Below are 17980 nucleotides of genomic sequence, written 5' to 3'. Positions count from 1 at the left end.
GTACCCCAGTCCACAATACAGTTTCCCTTCCTTCTGAAGCATGTCTATGACAACCTGAGAGTGACAGAAAAAGAAAGGTTAAAGGATTAAAAAATTTCTTTCCCTAGTTTTTAGATTACATTAAATGTATTTGTGGTTGTGTTTCCAAATGTCTAAAATGCCAGCCCACAATGTTCAATATATACCACACACTTGGGATTAAGCGTTCAACAAAAGTAAACATTATTATAGTACAGATTTTTGTAGCGACTGAATGAGACACTTGACTTTTTTATCAAGTAAAAATTTTTGTTCAGTTCCTGTACATGTTTTATTTTAAAAGTTCAAGTAACACTTACCTTATATGCAATCCTAATTGTATGCCAGTCTTCGTATTTGGGCCACACACCCTGCAGACTCTCCAATGTGTCTGCACCATCACTACTGGCAAGCTGCACATTTCTTGCTCTCTCCTCTGTCAGCTGGTCACCTTCAAAGAAAACAGTGCTGATGGGTACTTTCTCTTTTACGCCATTTCTGTTACGCTTTTCTGTCATTCTAACATATTTATGCTTCAGATGTTCAAGGATATCAACCATGTCCTCGTTGACATTTTTATTTTTAGGGAGTACACCAAGAGGAATCTACAAATAGAATACATGTACTAAACGTTTAAGAAGTTTATTTAAATGAGAAGATACCAGTTCCCTTTTTAAAAAAAATAACCTATTTCAACTAAATTGGTATGAGCAAGTACACATATCACCCCCCCCCCCCCCCAAAAAAAAAGAAGTTTATCAGAAATTCATGGAGGTAAAAAAAGGGGGTAAGTAAAAATGTAAACTCTGGCATCTGAATTCAAGAGATACAGAAATACCAACATGCCTCATACACTCTTATTTACTTGTAAGTTACATTCCTTTCTTCTCCTAGTTCACTATCCTTATGGTAAGGGCAGGTAAACATAGTACAAGCGATGAAGGGGAAATATGCAGGAAATCAAGTAAGACTTGGAACTCTGCTCTAAAGCCAGTGAAAGTAAGTAACATATTACATATTAGTACCTGCTTTTCTTTCTCTCTTTTTAAGGAAAAACAATCTGGAACCTGACTTTCAAGGCCACACCTTGTTAAGGTTCACATTTGGTGCCAAATTGAGCTAATGTAACACCAATCAGATGCTTACACTGGGCAGTGTGTCTTACAGAAGTGGAAGTCTATGCACAACAAGAACAACTTTTCCTCCATGGTTATTGTGCAGTTCAAAAGAGAACACAACTATGTTAAAACACCTGAGCATTGCTCCTGTCCATTTTTCATAATGGAAAAGTTGCCATAATTATTATAGTCATGATACTGCTATTATTTAAGCTCATATAAAACTCACTTCTGGTACTGGTAACTTCATAAATTCACTGTACTGGTGAGGTTTGTGATGTATGATACATTTCTTCAAGAAGGCAAAAGATGGCATGTACTTAATGATGACTCGTGACCAGAGTGGCAAGTAGTCTCTTTTCAGTTCCTTTGCATTCTGGGACGTTTTCCCTGAGAACTTGCAATCTTTCCCTGAAGTCGTTCCTCTTTAGAGAATTCCATTCCCAAACAAGGAAAAGGAAATAACGTAAGAGGTATTAAGTTCCATTGATCAACTTGATTTAAGTCAGAGGAGTCATTTTTCATGTCTACTTTATGGCATTTCAATTCTGTATTTAATTATCATTTTATCAACGAAGTCTTGGAGGAGAATTGGTTTGTTGTGTAGTTTGTTGGTGTAAATATAGCATCTCATAAATAACATGGTATAATTGAATTTCCTTACTAGTGCCTTTCCATGTAAGTCTGAGAGGATGCCGAACAGTCTTTCTTCACTAGATGGATTGAACTTGATCTTGTTTTCTATATTGAACCAGTTGATAATCCGTTGAATGAAAATCTTAACGAAATGACAATCTCTAAAAGTATGATCAATAAAGTCTTTTTCACCACAATATATGCACTCATCATCTTGGTTGATTCCATAGCGGTAAAGTTCCTTTTTGGTGAACACAATTCGGTGGATTAATTCCGGCCTCACCAGAAAATTTTACTCTTAAGGAATTCTTTGGATTGAATTTGGGTTGTTTGAAAAAGACCACACAGTCTTCCCACAAGTTCTCGCACCCCACAGTTAACCTAATGCATTCTTCAGAGTCCAGTTGCCTCCTATGTTTTGCCATGATATCTTGAAGAGTTGCATCTAAGGAAATAAGAAAGTGGATATGTATGGACATGTATGTATGTCCATTTAATGTCATTTTTTATGTTGTTTGCATCTGGAAAATGTATATGTATGTGGGGCTGTCATTAAGGGCTATAACCTAAAAGACCCGTTATGTGATGACTGGTGGCTGCAAATATGAAATAAACATTAGACATGCATGGTTTTGTACTTACACCCAGTTGATTGAAAACTAATTCGAATAACTATATGGAAATAGCAAATTATTTCGATATCTTTTGATACATAAAAGAAAAATGAAACATTCCTTTCCAGTTTCTTTAAAAGGTATTGGTTTGTAACAACTGTGAAGTTAGGAAGAACTAAAAAAAAGAAGAAAACAAAAGACATACTTGCCATAGACTTATAAAATAAAATAAATAAACAAATAAGTAAATAAATAAATAAATAATCTTTATTTACCCTCGGCAGTGTTTAGCACATGTGCTACTGGGGCCGAGCATTAAACTTCATAAAGAAATAGTACAAATTGAAAATAACATGGTTAAAAATCCCAACTGGCAGGAGGCAGACCAGCTGGCTGTTTACAAGCGCGGCCGAGGAGTTGAACTTGGGGCTACCGAGAAACAATTCCAGCTAGTGGTCAGAGAGGGACTTGAACCTAGGACCTCCGGATTTCAATTTACGGCGCCCTAACCACTCGACCATGTTGACTCATGTTTCCATAACTTTTCTCATTATTCCAAACACAGAAAGTGTCTTCTATTTCTCAGTTACAACCCCATAAACTATTTCATGTAAATCAAATCATTACAGTACTCAAGTTTATTCAATACATGTTAGAAAATAACAGGTCACTTACCATGCCAGTTCACAAGTCTGGAAGCCTGCTAAACGGAAGTTTCCCTCACTGACATTAAGTGCATAGTGCATCTCTTACAGAATCTTCATCCTTGTTTAGGAATAACGCCTGCAGCTGTGCAACAGTAGCATGAGCCTACAGTAGATGAATACAGAGGGACTTGATCCTGCATTATCATTGTAAACATTAAATAACATTAAAGCTCGATTTAAGCCCCCCACCTCTAATAAGCCCCCTTTTAGAAATCAGATCTTATAACAAGCCCCCATTCTTGTTAAGCTCTTACCTCCTCCCAGCCCAAGAGGTCGGAGTTAAAATGCTAAGTAGTGAAGAACACAACATCCACACTTTATTTTCCACCAGACCAATGAAATGATGTTTCGGCAATATTACCTTGTGTTAAAGCCAACCTATATCAAAAGTTGGTCTTTAATTTCCAAAAGTGTCATTGAATTAGGGTACAAATGGTGATACACAACCAGCAGAAGGCACCTACTAGCGATAGACCGCTTGGTGCTATGCTCCATCCCGCCGCCCACTTCACGCGATAATCCTTAAACCACTATCATTCCCAAAAATAAAAGAGCCTTACTCACTTTATTAACCTAGAACTTGATCTCCGAGTTATATTTTTTTAAATCTCGAAAAAGAATAAAAATGTCCTCCAATTCAAACAAATTAAAGAGGTAAAACAGAATTTTACATTTCAATCACGTACCTATTTAATTAATGTCGTAAGTTGAGGAATCCGCTGTACAAGTGTTACATAACAATTGCTTGTGACATTTCACGTGATCACAAGGTGCATGTGTTGATTCTTTGTCATCTTGCTGTGATTGCATTGTTTCGTGGTAGGCTTTACTCGTGTTTCGAAGAAGAATTTTAACTTGTGCCATAAATTTGCTATGGGGTTGAGGTCTGGGCTTTCCGGAGGGTTACACCACCAGTTTATTCCATTCTCTTCGAAAAAGGCTTTGGCAATTCTTGAAGTGTGTTTGGGGTTGTTGTCTTGCATGAATTGGTTGTCCGGCAGTGTGTTACGGAGGAATGGGATCAGTGTGCTTTCCAGGATACTGGAGTACAAGTCAGCCTCCATAATGCCATTGAAGATGCAGATTTTGGTCTGCGTGTGCCGGCCCAAACATAAACCCAAAGCTGGTGCTTTAGCTTCAGCTTTCCTTTGGCAGGCTCATTGATCTTCTAAGGGAGATCAAACATTCGTTGCTAAAAACAACATTGTGAACTGTGTCTCCAGTGTCCATCACTTGTTGAGGAAACTCCAGTATCTTAGCTTTGTTCGCTTCTTGAATCAGCTGGCAGTATCGGGTATTTTGGAGAGTCCATCCTTGTTCTTTGCACGATCTTTGGGCAGTGTAGGCATGGACTGTAACACCACGCCTGGCAAGCCTGTTCTGGATCTGGTGGCTGGTTGTTTCATCGTTTTCTCCCTGAACGTTGATGAAGGTTTTGGCTGCTGCATTCAGTCTTCTCGGCCGACCAGATCTGGCGAGGTTATCGATTGAACCAGTGTTTCACTTTGCTGACTATTCTTGCTTCGCTCGCTTTTGTGTATAACTAGATACCTTCAGCATGATTGCAGACTTAGTAATAAATATGGGAGGGCGATCCAAAACAAACTATCCAAACTACGGTTGCCATGATTACGTATCCATCAATTATTTTTGAGATGAAACCTCGAGAGAATTGAAAATATTACTGTAGCTAAAAGCCGCATTTGAAGAGAATTGTTTGTTGAAAATTCCAAACCTTTCTCTTGAAAAATTGAATTGCTCTTCGAAAATTTGAGAGAGACCTTCTGAAATTTCAAAATGACGCTCGAAAATTCAAACGAATTTTCCAATTGTATTTCGCCGACAAGGCCGTAATTTTGAGCGTGGCAAAAGTTGGAGGTAAACTTGTGAAGGCAAAGTCCACCCTTTGTGCACAACTTTCTGTGTTTTCTATGAGCTTGATTGCCTCAGTCATGGTGGGCAAAGATTTCAGGCCGTGTTGACGTAAAAATCATCTCTGACAAAGTTGCATGACGCCAAACTCTACTTCGTGGTCAGTGGCGATTCTCTTCAACGCAAAGTTGTCACAACCAAGGGATGATCCTGCACCAAAGAGGTGAACGGTCATTCTGTATTCTACTGGCGCTGCATGTATGTCCCAATTTGAGCACCAGAGGAATTGGAGGAAATTCCGATAACTCTAGTCAGCCTTTTTCCCGAAGCAGAATAACAAGCCCACAACTCCATTCGTCAAATCAGGACCTGTTAAGAGTTGCCTTTTAACGACTCTTTCTGGTAGTCTGTGCTGCAATCTAACACTGCCAGGCTTCTTTGGGTGGTAAACCCCATGGTGCGAGATGTACCTCAGTGACCATTTTTTATAGACACTTCTTCTCTTGGAACTTCTTTTACATAGCCCTTGGTAATAATCTCGTTCATGAAGGTCGTGTGATCTTCGCTGTATTTAATGTCATTGTCGAATATTTGACCTAGTTTGTGCAAAGGCACAAGCCACATCTCCAGCACACTGGCAACTTCCTAAATGGAAGGATACCTTGAAGGTAAACTATCTCTACACAAGTCGTACATGCGGTTGCCAATTTGTATACAACCACATAAAACATCAAGAATTGTTCTTGGTAAACTTGCGTGTAATTCTGGGGCGAGATGTTTCTTAGATTCAAAGTGGGGCCGATCAACAAACCGATCAAACTGGATGCATTGCTGCCAATTCGGCCATTGTAGTGACCTTGACAGATATCAGCAGGAAAGTTCCAGCAAGTAACGCCGTCTGGTATTTCCCCTGGTGACACTGTTAGCGAAGTCAAAGACATCTTTCTAGAGAAATATCAGAATGAAACTTGGGTTGTCCAGTCAATACAAAACAGGGAGACCAATATAATTACAAAGTTCGGACTTACACAGTAAGATTTCACAAAACTAAATCTGAAAAACACTAAAAGCTGTCGTCGAAAAATTATATAAGTAGTTGATTCGCTGAGGGTGTTAGCCTTCTTCATCGAAAGTCATTGGTTAAAAGTTTCCATAAATTAAATATGTACGTGGCCAACAAATTCTGAAGCTCGAATTATATATTCAGTGCGTGGCTGATAGCAGAATTACAGCAATGGATATTTATCTTCACAATCACCCTAAGATCATAGTATTTACTTTCAAAAGCACCTTATATTACGGACATTGTTATTTAGATATCTTCATCTTTAAAATGAACATCAACTACCACGAATTCGGTAAAAGAACCCAAGAAAATGTACTAAAAATGACTAAAAATAAGAGCAGTAACAATTTCCTGGAATAGACCGTCGAAAGGTCAAGTTGAGGAAAAACCTATAAAAAGTAAGGTAAACAAAGTGTTATCATTTGTAGGAAACTTAATTGAAAATTTTTTTCGATCACAAGTGTTTCCGCAGAACATACAGCTGCTCATACCGAATTCATGACAGGAGACTTCATACATTAATCACACATTAAGAACAGCTAAGTCAAACTACAAGGTATTATTTCTAGAGAGCTGCATAACGAGGCAACTTGACTTTTCCTGTGATATTCCCAAAACCGAAATATGATTTGTAATAAGTCCAAACACCAAATAAAATTCCTTTAACTATTTTAATCCCAAATAATTACGTTGTAAATATTTTTCATTATTGACAATTTTTATCATCTAACATAATACAGCCAGTTACCAAACACTAAAGAAAGTTTGGGAAAGTTTATGTAAACCTGAGCTAAGGGTGAGGGTTTACACGACTACTTTTGAATTCTCCCAACGTTATCAGGCCATATAAGTACATAGTATAGAATTACAATTAATTAGTTGACTAATTTAACAGCGGCTAAACATGGTGTCGGAAGGGCAAAGAACTGCCCAGCTGACAAGAAGCAATTCTCTTCAGGATCTCTTAACACAATTGGAGAACTAATGTCCATGGACTTTACCCACATGAATCTGACCACCTTATGCCCAGGTGGTATACGTTTGCCATGGAGAAACTGACGGCCAGATTCTAAATACCCCACAGCGACAGTTTGGCCATCAACATTGTAGAGAACAATTTCAACACGTGCCATAAATAAAGGAAAATGAAAACATGATCGAGAAACAAAGGACAGATGTTTCCTATTTCATTACTTTGTCGAAATGGCGACCCCAAGCTGCCACACTTACGGAGCTTATCCAGGTTGAGCACGAAGCCCACTAGGACTATTGCAACTACGTCAGGAAACAATGAAATCTGTCCCCGATCATAGGAGATTTTTCCGACATACGGAAACTAGGTTGTTTGAAGGGTGGCCATTCTACGATATCCACTGTACAATGTGCAATATTATAGACAACTTAAATGTCACAACCATTAGGTCGTTACAGGAAAATCTCAAACCCTGGCAATTTTTCCGATGGGTAACGTTAACCACCCTTTGAACAACAGGACTCAGGTGTTAAGGAAGCCAGTGAGAACTGCGCTTCGGCGTTGTTTATCGTGTTCTTGTATCACGCTTTTAAAAGCAAATGAGACCTTAAAGAACTCTTCCAAAAAAAGTTAAAATTGCCGTAAACTTGTAAATAAAATCAAAAATTTAATATAACCTTTCAGCAAGGGAAGCGAACATTTGTCACGTAAAGTGTCAACAGTAGAAAGGTAAAGTGTTCAATTTTGGAAGGAAAATTACAAGGTTCAATTTAACATAATGCTCTGTTTTGCATACCTTACCAACTCTATCAGTTGATTATCAAGAACATCTTATGGCGCGATATCAAGTCCATAACATGAAATGCTAAATATCAGAACAGTTTGAGACAAGAAACAAAGGACAATTAAGCTCTGTGCATTGTTGCAGGATTTTACAAAATAATTCGATGAAGTGAGTGATTTAGGCGCACCGTGTTTCGGTTTACTCGCAGTTGTCTAAAAATAAATCCTCTCAGCAAATTATTAAATTCAATGTCTCGTTCTTTCCACTAGTACTGATAGCAGCTTTCTTTAGTTTCCAACTTTCGCTGACTTAAACATTTTTGCGTTTATCTTGACGGTTTGAGTTACGGAGATCCATATATGGTGTAGCATTAACAGTACAAAAAGATGATAAGCACCTCCAGATGATGAAGAGGTGGGACGTTGAACAACAGCATCAGACACTAAACATCAAAGAAGTAAGAAAATTATACATGGGAAAAATACAATGATAAATAATAACCACTTAATAACCGAGAGTGAGGTCCTTACTGGAAAATCTCAAACTGAGGTCTTGCCATATTGACCGAGCGATATAGCAAGGTCAATAGCTTGGCAGGGGTTTGATATTTTCCCGTAACAACCGAATGGTCGTGGCATTTAAGTTGTCTATTATATTGCTTTCTTTATAAGAAAGAAAAAAAAAAAACATTTCAATTCAAGCCTAACCCTAATTTGCATTATCCCTAATTGGACCGTGGGCATTACTGATGCGTAATGCTCTGCTCTGATCAAGTTAAGTTTTAAAGTTTAAGTTAAGTTTATTCAAAAATTCCAAAAATTAGCAAAAAAGAGAGACTGGCCCACAGGTAGCGAGAGCTAATTTAGGCTGGCCAGATTTACAACTTTTTAAGGCGCTTAGCCAATCAGAGCACCCATTATATCGGCCACAAGCCTTAGCTACATAACAAAAAGAAATTTTGACTGTATGCGGAGAAATCAGGTACAGTGTAAGATGAAACGCATCTCAAGATGATAAAGAAGAGGTGTGAGGTTGAACAGCTGTTAGGTTGGAAGCAGCAACAGATACTAAACAAGCAAGGAATAAAAAAAGTATAAATGAGAAGAGTACAACGACTAATACAAAGAAATATTAATTGTATGCCAGATAACTCAGGTAAAATGAAACTCACCTTGAGAGGATGAAGAAGAAGAGGTGTGAGGTTGAATAACTGGTGGATTGGAAGCAGCAACAGATACTAAAGATCAAAGGAATAAGAAAAGTATAAATGAGAAGAGTACAACGACAAATACAAAGAAATATTAATTGCATACCTTGCAATACAATGTTCACCCCGATTTTCACATATGAAAGAAAAAAATGAGGAAAACGGGGTCAATTTTACGGATAAAGTATAAAAAGTTATATATCCCATACCCTGCCATACGATGTTCACCCCGATTTTCACATATGAAACAAGAAATGTGGAAAACAGGGTCAATTTTACGGATAAAGTATACAAAGTTAAATATCCCATACCCTGCCATACGATGTTCATTGAAAAAGAAAGTCTTAGCCACCAGTACAACCTTCATTTAATCGCTAAGTGTACATTATAAGACATTTCAATCAAAATTTCTCTGCAAAGTCACATTATCTAGAGACACTGCATGGAATACTGTACACGATAAAAACGTTTTCTTTTGTTCAACAGATTAAGCCCCTTGCAACTTACCTAATTAAAGAAGTTATAAGAAAGACTGTCCCCTCTTGCACAGTCGTGACTAATGATGACGATTATGGTGATGATGATGATGATAATAATAATAATAATAATAATAATAATAATAATAATGATAATAATAATAAAAGTTTTGAACATTTTTCTTTAGAATGATCTATTTACCGTCATTGTATTACAATATACACAGAATTCCTTTCCATAGCCTTTTCCACCAAGAATGAGGTTCTCATCATCTTTTTTATCGAGGAGTAACAGTGCTTTGTAATCAAGAGTCACTAGAAAGGAAAAATGAAACACTGAGAAGCACCTTACTGAACAGATATCACAAACCTAGGCCTTCACTGAGTTGACGATTTTGCTATCATGCTAAAACCAAATCCAATAATTCCTTAAAGGGTGTAATTATACACAATTTAAAACACCAACTCATAATTTTAAAATACTTGGACATATTGCAGTGTTTTGTAGCTTTTTCCTTCTAGATTGTATAATGTTGACAACTTTCTTTCCTGCTCAGCTCGTATATGAAGTGTCCAGCATGTGCATGACATCACTAGCTTTTGTTATGTCTGTAGCTGTCAGATGCGCCTTGTTTTTTCAACCCACTTCTCAGTGTTTGAATATCTCTTAAAAGACACTTTCTCGTGTTTTATATATTATACATATCAGAGAAAGAAGAAGTCTATCTCATATCAGAGAAAGAAGAAGTCTTTCTCTGTAGTATGATAGCCATAGGTATCAAAACATGAAGGAACTTCCTCGAAATGTTTTAATACAGCTTTTAATTGGTTAAATCTTATTGTTTATAACATGTTTATGCCCATGAATAGCAAGAAAGACTGGGCAAATGGAGGAAAAACTGAACAAACCAGAAACGCAAACGAACGAACAATTTGCATTTCTAAGCACTTATAAGAATCGATTTTCTGATATTCTGGTGCAAACTTAAAAGCGCTTGTCTTTTCGGAATGAGTGGGAAATGATGTAGCTTTCGTTCTCATTACTTTAATGTTAAGTAAATATTGAAAATCTTTGCACGTATTTGCTTCCTGTTTTTCGCTTCTGTTGAAAGAAATGAAATGTACAGGTATTAATATCTTAAACAAGGGCAAAATTCTGATAATTATTTATAATAGGAAAGTGGAAGTGCCTAAGTATTAAAGTTTAATTTTGTAAAATGCCAAATAACAAAGGGTTAACAATAATTTTTTGCTAAAAATGTGTTATTTTAAATGGTCACACTAAAGCTTATCATTTCTGTGCACAGAATTAACACTTAAAAGTACATAACTAATGAAAAATTATTAACAACGATTTCATTGATATGCGACCCTCGAATAAAAACTCCCGTGAGCATTTGGCGATTCGCTTCCGCCAATCATGTGCTCCTTATATGGTGTTATAGGAATGCCGCTATTGTTTTCAAAACTATGGCGGCCACTGTGTAGTCTGTTCTATGGAGATGGTTGCTTCTTCGTGCAGGGGTTGAGCGCGAGGGCTACAGCAACACTTCTGAACGTGGGGCTGACATTAATTTTGTGAAGAAAATTATACAGAAAAATATAAAAAAATATACAGAAATACTTCCACAGTTGATTACCCAGCCCGGACGGGAAAAGCAAGATAAAAGGAGTGTGCTCGACTCCTTCAACCGTTCCATTTTTGGTACTCGTGTACAGAGCCGCCTCTCTCTGCAAGATGAAATGTTTGGTAAGTTTAAAGTACAAAAAAGTTCAGGAATTTGGCCCAGTTGACTGACATAGCGATGATACACAATTCAAGGAAACTTATGAAGTGAAAATGCACCATATCTTTGGATTGTCCCAGATTTGTGTTTCTTCAATGTCTGGTAAAGTTACCTCGCGATGTTCATACAGTCAGCTTTCCATTGACGAACTTTCAAACTCCATTTCAATATAAGATGAAGTTGCAAAAAGATGGCAACAAATTCTTTTTACAAAGCTGAACCACTCCTTCCATATAAGGAACGCATGATTGATGGAATCGAATGCCCAAATGCTCGCGGGAGTTTTTATTCAAGGGTCCAAATCAATGAAACCGGTGGTAAAACCTATGGACTCTGTCAAGAATGGTAAAAAAAATACTTTCAGTCAAGGAAACCTGTTAATGAAGCCTATTCACAGTAAATGTCTACCTCGATACGTTATTGTTGTTAATTACCTTTGTTTTGATGCCCTTGATTTTTTTTGGGCGCCATTTGTTTGGTTGCTCTCTGTTTAGGAACCTGGGGGTGGGGCACATAGCCTTTTTGTGCCCCCTACCCCCACAGCAGTAGCATGTAATGTTGTCATCTATCAAAAAGTACAAAAGGTGCGTAACGATTAACATATTTTTCTGTAGTAAAGACATTTACAGAGGTGACTTTATTGCAGTTTTACCTTTGTTTCTTGAGGTACAGGCTTTGGCCTTATGTCCATACCCATGACAGCATCCTGTAAAGAGGTGGTTAGTCAATGAAACCTGTTAATGAAGTCTATTCACAGTAAATGTCTACCTCAATACATTATTGATGTTAATTACCTTGTTTTGATGCCCTTGGTTTTTTTTGGGCGTCATTTGTTTGGTTGCTCTCTGTTTGGGAGCCTGGGGGTGGGGCACATAGCCTTTTTGTGGCCCCTACCCCCACAGCAGTAGCATATAATGCTGTCATCCATCAAAAAGTAAAAAAGGTGCGTAACGATTAACATATTTTTCTGTAGTAAAGACAGTTATAGAGGTGACTCTATTGCAGTTTTACCTTCATCTGTTGATGTGCAGAATTTGACCGTATGGCCATACCCATGACATGTGTAGCATCCTGTAAAGAGGTGGAATAGGAAGTTAAAGTGTCTAAAGAGTGTTTGGTTATAAGTATGGTAAATAAGTATGCAGTGAAATTTAACATTGTAATAAATTTGCTGTCTTTTAGTTATGATGGTACTCCAACACATAATCATATTGCTGTGAATTACCTCTTGGAAAAACATAACTTTCCAAGTGGAACAAACATTAAAAGTATACCAACAGCTGGTATTGAGTATGCCTCTTTTTAACATTTTCACTCAATCATCAGTGACCTTTTTAATTAATGTGCAGAAAATCAATTGCCAGTTACTTTTTCATCCCTTTTGAACCTTTTCTCTGATTGTGATCATTACCTCACTAGACAACAATTGCACATTTATTTCACTTAGAGAGGGTTTCAAGGTCCTCACATTTTGAACAATATCTCTATTTCCCTATGGAATTGACCAATGACCATCCAAGTATTAACAACTTAATATTAAAATGTGCAAATAACTGCATGCACTATGATTGGTCAAATCAAGTGCATTATGTAAAAATTGTTCGGCCAAGGTGATGTAAATGTTATGAATATTCAGCAATATGCACTGAGCAGGAGGCAAGTAATTGTTTTTGATAATTACTAAGGCTATAATTGAAGGGCTCCGTGGAAAAAGAAAAGCAAAAAAGTGACTAAAGAATGCCAATTTGTTTATTTCACCAGTGAATGAACAGCAACATGTAGTCTGGCACTGATAACATGGTATATCAATTGAATGCACGTGCCTGAATATTCATGTCTGGAGCCTAAGAAGAACAATAATTACTTGAGTTTAGTTGCACACGCAGGTAATTATATCATTGGAGCAATTATTTTTGTTTGTTGCTGTTGTTGTTGTAGTTATTTGTTTGTTTGTTTTTTATCTTATTTGCTCTTTAAATCAGAAACATCAATAAAATCACAAGCCAACCGTATTGTAAATAAGTTGTTGGGAATTATAATCAGTTTGCAATGGGTGATTATTGCAAGTTATGATGTAATACTCCACCAACCAGAGCATGCGCATCCCTGTAATCACCTGAGTAAATAAAAAAACCTCTACAATGCATGTACTCCATGCCCAAAGCTCAAGCTTGCATATGTGGAGTTTAAACTGTATGCAAGCAACATCATGGGTGTGTGTAAAAGCAAATATATAGATCCTTTGCATTTGTCGTGAAGGAAATCATACAAAAAATATTTGCTATTCAACAAACATTTATTTTTTTTGACACCAAAACAGGATTTGGGGTTGAGAGTGTAACCAAATTTCATCATGTGAGTTGGTATGAAAGCTCGTGCCAATCTCCATAACTAATAGCCTAGAAAAAAAGTCCTAATGTATTGGAAAGCCATTTGCCATTGTTTAGGATTCTGCAACGTTTGGTGTAATGTATGTAACCAACAGACTGACAGAGTTTTACTGTAAATAAAACTGTTGTGGCAGGGTTTCTCACAAAGAAATGCTGTTGCTCAGTTCGTGGCATTTTAACTCTGAAATTGTTCCCTTTTATTTCCATTGTAGGGGTCAATTTTTGACATTAGGGCATAAACCACTGTCAAGTATGTTATGGGTGTTTTCCTCCTCTTGCCCTCCCCTGCACCCATAGTACCCAGGAAATCATGGATAGTATATAATCCAATGAGTTCCACTTCTCATCTTTTTTGTTCTTTTTTCTGCAATATAATGAAGTAATAATTTGATGTTAAGATGGGATAACGATACAAAAGTTAATGTTTTGTTCAAGCGGTCTGAAAATTTAGATTGTTAGGGAAAGTGAGCATGCTTTTAAATTTGGCCAGAATTGTAAAGTACGGCTAGTTAATCAAACATCTAAAACAAATGAAGGGAGAGTAATCCATAAAATGAAACTTATCACCCCCCCCCCCCCCTGCCCCTTACTATCATCCAAAGAACATTGAAACGAGGATAGGTTTAATAATTAAAGAATCACCGCATATGTACTGTAATACTCACTCCATGGGTGATAGGGAGGATTGTCCTCGTTTTCTGATCCTGTTAATGCATAGAAAAATAAAAGAAAGCTCATCAAAAATTATGGGTCAAGGCAGATCCTGTGTAGTGTATGCACAAAGCAGAACTACACCATGGTAAGAAGTCAATGTCAAGCAAACAGAAAGAGGTAAAAGCGAGGTATGTCTCTCGTACTTGTCAACGTTTCTTCATCTTGATTTATCTAGTGATGGGAAACAAATATTTTTTTTAACATTTTACAAACTAATTTTAGCATGCATTATGACGTTGAAAATATTTTAAAAGAGAGCAATGTAGGCAGCTTGAAGTGCGTAAACTAAACAAAACACTTCCAGTAAGGGGATAGGTGGGATACAATGCCTCCATGCGGTTTTATAGAAAAGGAAACTTGACTGTTTTAATCATGTAAAGTACGAAAAGAATTAGAACAAGAAAAGATATCGCAAAATGTAGAAAGCGAGCAAGAGCGTGAAGACCTTTGAAGTTACACTGTAAAAGTCATTTTGCTGCTTCGCTTTCTTTGCCTTTTTTTTGTTTTATTTATTTTGCTGTCTTTCATTTTAATATATCCCTGATGTAGAGAGATTGGGTTAGACTCATGCATCCTTGCAAGAAAGCGAGATGATAATTTTTAAGGCAATCAGCATGCAGGGTAGGAAAAATTGTGCATAGTTTCAAAAATGACATAACGACTATGACCTTCCAAACCGTGTTTCTGCATAAACTCAGGGATAAAGAACTTCAACAAGTATATACATTAATTCACGCGTCGTTTTGTCTTGTTTTCTTCATTGCGGCTAATTTTCGTAACCAATGCTGTCAATATCCGACACAAAACTTCACACCACCACTAAAAAAGGGAGGACTGTTGCCGCCAAAACATGTTTGTGGACTTCAAATTGGTAGTTAAAACATGAAATTATGAACCCTTTTTTATAAGATTATTTTCAGTTTTGTACGAAGTAACTGGATAAGTGTAAAACCAATTTAAAAAAAAATAAGCAAAACTGCATCAGTGTACGACTCTCTTGCTTGTTCTTGGCCCGAGCCATCGGTGTCTTTCCTAGCGCTTGTCATTTGCCTGAAAATTGGTGAAAAATGGTCAATACCCATAAAGGGCGGATGGTTATAAGAAACAATATTTCTAACAATAGACTTGTGAAGATAAAGCATTTTCTGTAAAGAAAATAAAAGAGAAAAATGTCACTTACCTTCTTCTTAAACGCAGAAAAAAAGGCAACTATCAGCACATCGGCCTCCCTCCTATATGAATTTTCGTGCCATTTCCGCATGCTGCAATTGCAATGACGCGAATTTTGTGTCGCATGCGAGAACTGCTACCTCGCCCCAACCTCCACCCAATGTGGATTTTTTTTGTCAGGGATAAGGTGTTCCCTGTACATTGTTGAATGTTCTGATTGTTGCGGTAACTAACTTTTAAACGAGGTGTTTTGAAGGAATTGAAATGACCTTTGATCCACATCAGAGCAATGTAACAGCTTTTATCTTACCCTTTCATGTGAACTCGGTGAATGTTATGTTAAATATATGGTTAGCCTATTGAACAAGGAGGGTTCGGAAGGGGTAAAATAGAAACTGGTATATATTGGCCTGCTTTCGCCTCAGGAAAATGGGATTTGAGTAACCTGAAGTTGGGAATTGAGTAAAAAAGTAGAAATGGGAATGGGTCAATAATGTTTTGTCAATGCTTAACTAATTCACTTAGCCAATCATTATATTGTGGTAAACAATATTTTTGTAGTCTATGTACACCGGTGCAACAAAGTCAAAATGTTGAAATGAAGAATCTCTCAGCTTCATCAAAGCCAATATTCAAGAACCATTATTATTGCCCAGGTAGGAAAGTTGCAGTGCTTTAATAGTACTACCACTTTCAGGAAAAACATTTTCGTATGTTCGATTCCTGATGGGTGCTGGGAAGTTTACTTCTTAGCTTATATTAAGCCAGGTGGGAAGTTGCTTGATCGGTTATGAACAGCTTTTTTCTTTACTATCATACATCCCCTTTCCATACTATCTCGTATAGCACTGTGTCAGCCGGACCGAAGACCAGAGTTATGTCTTTTTTCAATTACATTGGAGAATATAAACTTGATTTATAACTAGCCTAATGAAGAAAGTGAGAACATGAGATTGGTAAATGCTATCTTGTTGAGCAAGTTTGTTGTATTACAGTAAATTTTCAATACCCTTAGTTGTTGAATTCCAGTTGAACGGAAGACATTTGGCTAGCTTTCGGGTCAATGGGTACGAAATCAAATATGGATTGGTTACCTATCGATGCGGGCAAGGCAGTGGACTCTAGGAGCGAAGTGGTTTGACGCCGCTATGAGCACATTCACCCCATCCATGTAAGCCATGCACTGTGACATGTGAGACTTGAGACTGAACATGTTGCTATCTTACGCATTTTGTAAAACAGATATTGGCAGCCCACGTGTACAACGATGCCTTTAAAAAATAATATAAGTAACTGAAGACAGCAAAAAAAGAACCTTATAATCTTTTATACATTGGTGACATTTTATTTTTCATGAATTTCTTTTCTACAAAATCAATTGATGAAAATATTAAGACCCGCGAAGTTGCTCTACCGGGTCTGAAGAACTCTTTCTGAACTGGGTCGCGTCTCCTTTCCGTACCATTTTCTAGTACATGAGTTCACCGGGCCGAGACGGGTCATATGCCAATGGACTTATATGTAATTACTGAAAAATTATATTATTATGTCATTTGAAAAATAATAAATGTGGAGTTCTGCTTTTAGGCTTGCCTAAATATATATATTATGTTACATGACATCAAAATTCAGTGCTATGCAGCGTGAATTGTTTGTTTGTTCTTAGCTTTTGGGAGCTGAGATTATGTAATGATGCAATATAAGACATGCATCAATTAAAAATTGCTTAAGCAGTTGTTTTAAGCCCCATTTACACGGCAGAAAATTTTAGGCACGGCTTGGATGAAAGTGATACGCGTACCAAGAAAATAGTACTGATTACTCGTTTACACATCCTTTTTTCTACCGTGCCAAACGATGTGAAATTATGATTTGGTACTGGTAAAAGGCTCAACATCTCGGTCAGCGTACTCGATTTTTGCCTAGTGCGCATGCTGCTTCCTCTGTAAAAACATGGCGGACGAAAAGCTTTTAGAATTTGTTCTCTAAGGAAGACCGCGTGTATTCCAGCAGGAAAAGGTGCATACAACTTATAACTGCTTTATTTGACCATGTTTTGACTAGTCGCCATGCCTAACAAAACTGTTGTTTTTACTGGTTTGCCGCATCCAAGGCAACAATAAGACAAGCTATTTCTACAAGAATGAACGAGGTTTAGGTTCAGTGAGGCAGTTGATTTTGTGGAAAATTCGACAAAATCAAATACAGAAAATTCATAATGATATTGTTACCTTGCACAAGTAAGTGTCTTAACAGAGCTGAATTACAATAATGCACTGCAAATAGTTGTCAACAAATACTGATTGCTGCCTTTGATTCTTTTTGATTTCTTCCAGTTTCTTACGAAGTGTTTCTTATCCCGAGTTCTCAAGACTTGTGTATGGTATCTTGGGAAACAGGAGGATTCCTTTACCAGCATGTGCCTATACAGCGATAAGAAAACAATTT

The sequence above is a fragment of the Pavona decussata genome, unplaced genomic scaffold (assembly GCF_977016875.1).
Source record: "Pavona decussata unplaced genomic scaffold, jaPavDecu1.1 SCAFFOLD_300, whole genome shotgun sequence".
Taxonomy (NCBI): Eukaryota; Metazoa; Cnidaria; class Anthozoa; order Scleractinia; family Agariciidae; genus Pavona; species Pavona decussata.
This window is presented reverse-complemented; position numbering follows the sequence as displayed.